The 5,721-nt window shown below is 31.1% G+C and overlaps 1 long non-coding RNA gene and 1 pseudogene across 2 annotated transcripts; one reads left to right on the forward strand and one right to left on the reverse strand.

Annotated features, from left to right (window-relative positions):
* Window positions 1-668: 668 nt before the first annotated feature.
* LOC147940421 (replication protein A 70 kDa DNA-binding subunit D-like) lies at window positions 669-2,787 on the forward strand (annotated as a pseudogene).
* Window positions 2,788-3,104: 317 nt separating this feature from the next.
* LOC104707906 (uncharacterized) lies at window positions 3,105-5,409 on the reverse strand. 2 transcript variants are annotated; one of them, XR_015564615.1, is made up of 7 exons: window positions 5,157-5,409; window positions 4,976-5,027; window positions 4,647-4,858; window positions 4,477-4,534; window positions 4,237-4,359; window positions 3,496-3,541; window positions 3,105-3,373 (listed from the first exon to the last, which is right to left on the reverse strand). It is a non-coding gene; the product is annotated as an uncharacterized LOC104707906 (long non-coding RNA). The 2 variants fall into 2 exon arrangements; XR_015564614.1 differs by lacking the exon at window positions 4,237-4,359.
* Window positions 5,410-5,721: the final 312 nt, after the last annotated feature.

The raw sequence follows: 5,721 nt of genomic DNA on the forward strand, positions 1-5,721 counted from the left end.
AGAGAAGTACAAATAGGAGAATGTCCAAAATCTCTAATCTATTTACTCAAATTGCCACTCAATTATTACTAAAGGAGACAGTTAATTGAAATTGAGAAGGACAAAATTGACTTAAAAAACATAATAAATCGATTTCATCTGTAGGGTCTACGTCTTTATCCGAATACCCACCCGATAATTACTTCCTATCCAATGACTTGGGTATTCTTTATTTATTTTGGGCTTCGCCGTTAGACAATCTTATAAGAAGATTGGGCCTTACTTATATGCAAAAATACAAATACTCCAATTAATCGAGAGATTGTTTTAATGGCATAAGATTTAATGTATAAATCAGTTCACATCAATTTACGCAAATCATTGAAATTTATTATATCTCCAATCAACTTATAATCAGGTCTAAGTTAACTAATTCCATAATAGCATAATTTCTTAAAAAACGCAAATAAAGATCAAACATACCTAATTTGATATCATAAAATCAAAACAAAATTGAATAAAAAGATTTCGTACTTTCCATTTAAGATTATCACAACTCAATCACTATGAAACCCTATGTTACCAACTTCAGTATAAATAGATCTATTCTATAATCATTCTAATCTCATCACATCAATCAGCATCGAAAACTCAAATAGCAAAACTCAAAGTCCTTTCAGTAATTCTTAATGGCTCAAGCAATTACTTACCTCAATGATGTCAAGCCCTACAAGACATCTTGGAGAGTGCAAGTCCGAGTCCTTCACTCTTGGAAAACTTACACCACCGCTTTTGGAGAGACCTTTGACATGGTCCTCGCAGATGTATATGTAAGTTAAACTGCAACCTTCTTCTCATCTACCTGTTTAATTTCAAATTGGAGAATGTCAACTCATAACTACACATTATTACAGGGAACAAAGATACATGCTTCTGTTAAGAAGGATTGTATGAATCGTTTCGAAAAGTATATGGTGCCTGGTGAATGGAAAAACATTCAACACTTTGGATTGGTTTATGCAGAAGGTCAATTTACACCAACAAGCCACCGTTACAAAATGAATTTACTAGCTCAAACCATTGTCACAAGGATTGATCCACTATCTGATGACCACTACCTCTCTCTGACTACTTTCAAAGATGTGGAGACTGCTGGTCTAATTACAAACATTTTAATTGGTAATATATACAATTATTCTCATGTTAAGTCTTATTATTAAAACTGGATTATGATTCTATTTTAAAAATTGTAGACATTGTTGGACAAGTTGTCAATGTGGGTGAAATGGAGACCATTGATGTTAATAGTAAGCCGACCAAGAAGATTGATTTCCAACTAAGAGATGAGCTGTAAACTACAAACTTCTAAATTATTTTTCAAACAAACTGTGTGTATTATTGCAAACTCTTTCAATACTTCGCAACTTATCATCAATCCAGACTACCATGAGATTGTGGAGTTTAAGAACAAGTATATTATATTACGTTGATTAAAAATAATTTTAGTATACTGAAACTAGAATGGTTTATACTTATAATGCAATTGTTGTTTATAGGTTGCCAAATGATGGTCTTGCCCTTGAAGTCATTGACAACAACCCAAACCCAGAATTGATAGTGGCTGCAGGTCCTGAATTTGCTGATCAGTTTCCTATGAGAACTATCGAAGAGGTTTTCAATATGATAGAGGTAATACAAATAGAAAAAAATATATAAACTTTAATATAATATAAAGTCCGTTCTCTTTCATAACAAGAATAACTAAACCATAGGCATTTTATGAATGCTAGGTTGGGAGAGTCAGGGTCATTTGCACCATATATGCAATAGATACAGACTGGGCTTGGTATTACATTGCATGTAGGAAGTGTAATAAAAAGGTTACTCAGGTGGTAACTACTTCAATAAAACCTCAATTTTATTGTGATTCTTGCAAAGGAATAGTTACTAATGTTCAAGCTAGGTTAGTATATCAAACTTTTGTTCCATATATAACTCGCTTACTTTCAAATTGCTAGTTTATAACTACCAAATTTTATATACTTATAAAGGTACAAGCTGCATGTTAACATGATGGACCAGACTGGGCAGATGAAATTGATGCTTTTTGATAGTATGGCTTTTGACATTGTTGGCTATCCTGTAAGCAATCTTCTGAACGGATTATGGGATGAGGTTATTTTCTAAACTAATCGTCAATGCAACAATGAAAATGTTTCACTAATGCTAAATTTTTAACTATTAAAATGACGTTATTGAATTCACAGATTGTTGATCCTGAAGCTTTGCCTGATTCTATTAAGAACTTGGTTGGCAAAACATTCAAGTACCTGATATGTGTAGGTCCTGAAAATCTCTTTAATGGATTGGATACCTATAAGGTGTCTAGGGTGCTGTCAAATGATACAGGTGAAAAAGAAGAGGATATTCCAGATGATTCAAATGACCAGGTAAAATAGCACAATACGTTTAACTAGATAGGTATATTATTCTTTCATTAGAAAATTTATTAACTCGAATAAACTTCTATTGTATCAGGGATCCCTAATGCTTACCTACAGTCCAGATCCAACAGGAACTACTACTCCATCCTCTAAGAGATCACTGATTGAAGATCTCTCCTCTCCTTTGGATCATTCATCCACTACGAAAAGGCTTTGTCTTGATTCCATGGATGTTTTCAAGATTAAGCAGGAGAAATTAACCAAAACAAAATTGATCCGAGAGGCTACTAAGGGTATGAATGGAATCCAAAAGTTTGTTAAGGTCGAACCAGAGAAATTGGGTTGTGGCAAGCAGAAGAAGTAGAAGTGTTTAAAGACTTGGATGGTGGCAAGCGACTAATTGAAGTCTTTGGAGAGGTTTTCTAAGCTTTATGTTTTTTTTTTAAATTCTATGAAATAAATGCTTTCTTATCTTGATTCTCATTGTTTTCTTTAATTCTATGGAATACATTTGCTGGTTTTAATTTTATTTTAACAACTCTCTTTACCATCATATTCTGCTTAAACATATATTTTAATATATTTACTACTAACTGTGTCCACATATCCTAAAAGAAGATATATGTCAATTATTCATTAAATAAACTTCAGTTTGTGTTTGACAAAAAAACTTCAGTTTGTATTACTCAAACTATTTAGAAGTTGTACAAATAACAGTAAATGTTGTGCTTATATTCAACATGGATGAATGACCAAACAGTCAACAACAATTGGACTAACATTGTTAACACTGGTATGATACGTGGATTTTAAAAGTATTGACCTCTGTTTTGATGTTCTCCGAGTTTCTATATCTCATAGTATTTCACTAAGAAGATTAACGTATAAGCTCTCCAAGCCAATTTGTAGATCGTGACTATTGTGTTTTTATTTAGAAGAGTAAATGCCCCCTAAAAAACCTCCACAAAAGTATTGAAAGAGTTTAATCTAGATTATATGAATGGTTATTCTGTCTAACTACTAACGTGCACCAATATATATTATAGGCAGATATCATGATAATAATAATTACCTGGAAAACTTATAAAGGGCATACATTGCGTTTGAAAGATGGGTCCCTGCCAATTACATAAACAAAAACATTTAATATACTTTGCTTGAAATCTGTAACAAATAACTTGCAGTTGACATGTTACCATATCAGGACAACAAATTACAGAAAATCCACAAAGTTTATGAATATTGTATATGTTTTCATTTGCATAATCTCATTACTACCGTAAATAACGAAATATGATTTACTTAATAATCAAAAACTTCCAAATCTTAACCAAAGAAATTATACAATCTAGAATAGTATAAATAGGGACATTGTCAAAGAGCTACTCATCAGACACATTTCTTAGTTCCACTCAACTATTCTTATTATCACTTAATTTCTCGGTATGGCTACCAACCAAAACAACAAAAACAATCAACATCCACTCCTATCCGCTTGGTTTGATCTGAACAATCAATGTTCATATGCAAGACAACTAACTTTCGAAGATATTTCAGGTTTTTATTATTGGAATCCCAAAGAAAAAAAAATCATTAGAAGGCAAAGAATCATCAAGAGGGAAAGGACAACATATGTTTCAAGTAAGATTGATGGTGATATATATTTGAAACTCCTATTAAGGTATATCAAGGGACCAATAAGTGATCAAGATATGAGGACATATAATGGTGTGATTTACAATTCATACAAAGAAGCATGTTTGGCGAGAGGTTTATTAGAAGAATAAAATGTTAAGGATCACAATCCATCTACCTGTTTGTTTTTTATCTTCTTAAAAATTCTATTCTAGATTGCTTTCTGGCTTAATTTCATCAATATTAAAACTTTCATGTTCTATTTATTTCGGGCAAAGGAAATCCAGAGGTTTACTAACTCCTTCTCAGCCAAAAATACTTAAAATTAGTGGCCAAATAAATTATTTTTAACAAAACTAGCAGAAACAAAAATGGTGTCGAATTAAATCTTGAATAACTTACAAGGAGAATAACTTACTAGGATTGTGTAGAGATTTTTTCTTTACTCCACTTCAGATTTTATAAGGTAGTTTAAACTAACGAAAAAAGCAGAATTAGCAGAGAAAATAGGCAAAGTAGACATTATATTTGTTTAAAGAAGATGATATATATAGTCGGTGTTAAACCACAATTGATTTGCTTTCTTACCATTGATTTGCTTTCAATACACCAATATGTTCACAGTCCTTCTTCAATCCAATTTATGCAATTCCAATGAGCGTCTAATTCAAAGAAATTAAACCATGTCAAAAGAAAACGATTAGCATTAGAGTTTTGAATTGAACATAGTAGATGTAAAGACATAATTTAAAAGGGTTCTGGATCCTTATCTTTCATTTAGGCTTCTTTTATTTGTTTTCCTGTTTGTAAGAACAAATCAACAAAAAAGGAAAACAGAAAATTCAAGATAAATCAGTATATTAATTCGATTTAAACAACAAGAAACCAAAAGTTACAAATTGGAAAAAGATTCAAACCTGTTAAAGAAGACCCATATTCGATCCAATTCGTTTGGAATCCACACCTAATCTATGATGAAAAATATTAGAATAAGTAAATGAGGAATCCATCCATACATAATATATTTAGTAATTGAGGAATCTACATCGAATCTATGACGAAGAAGGAGAAAATTGAATTAAAAGATCAATCTATTACCTTACATATCCATTGATGTCGAAATCTGAGAATTACAAAAAGACAGATTTCGGATAAATCCGATCAATTTTGTGTAATCGGAGAATTAAAAAAAGACAGATTATCGGATAAATCTGCTGATGGATCTTTTACTGGGATTCCGAACTGAAAATATCATTGCCTCAGAGATTATCGGATAAATCCTATCAATGTTGTTGAATCATTTTTTTCTGGATCAAGCAAACTCTCTTTGTAAATCGTTTGGACGTTTCTTCATTTTTTTTCTTTCTCCCGATAACAAAATTCAGAGGATAAGAGTGTTAATGGGCCAATTTTGGATTCACAATAAAAACCCATCTATTCTACTGATCAACACTTATAAAATTATAGTCCATTAATTCATTGTTTATGTTTCATCTATACTAATATTATAACACATTATCTTTATGCTCATAATAATACAAAGTAAATAAAATTTTATTTTATTTCAGATTATAGATATAAATAAATGAAAAAAGAAAAAGAAATAAAAATAAACCCCACACGTATTATATTTAGTTTCAATCATATTAAAAATATAAAACGA

The sequence above is a fragment of the Camelina sativa genome, chromosome 8 (assembly GCF_030686135.1).
Source record: "Camelina sativa cultivar CO46 ecotype springtype chromosome 8, ASM3068613v1".
NCBI lineage: Eukaryota > Viridiplantae > Streptophyta > Magnoliopsida > Brassicales > Brassicaceae > Camelina > Camelina sativa.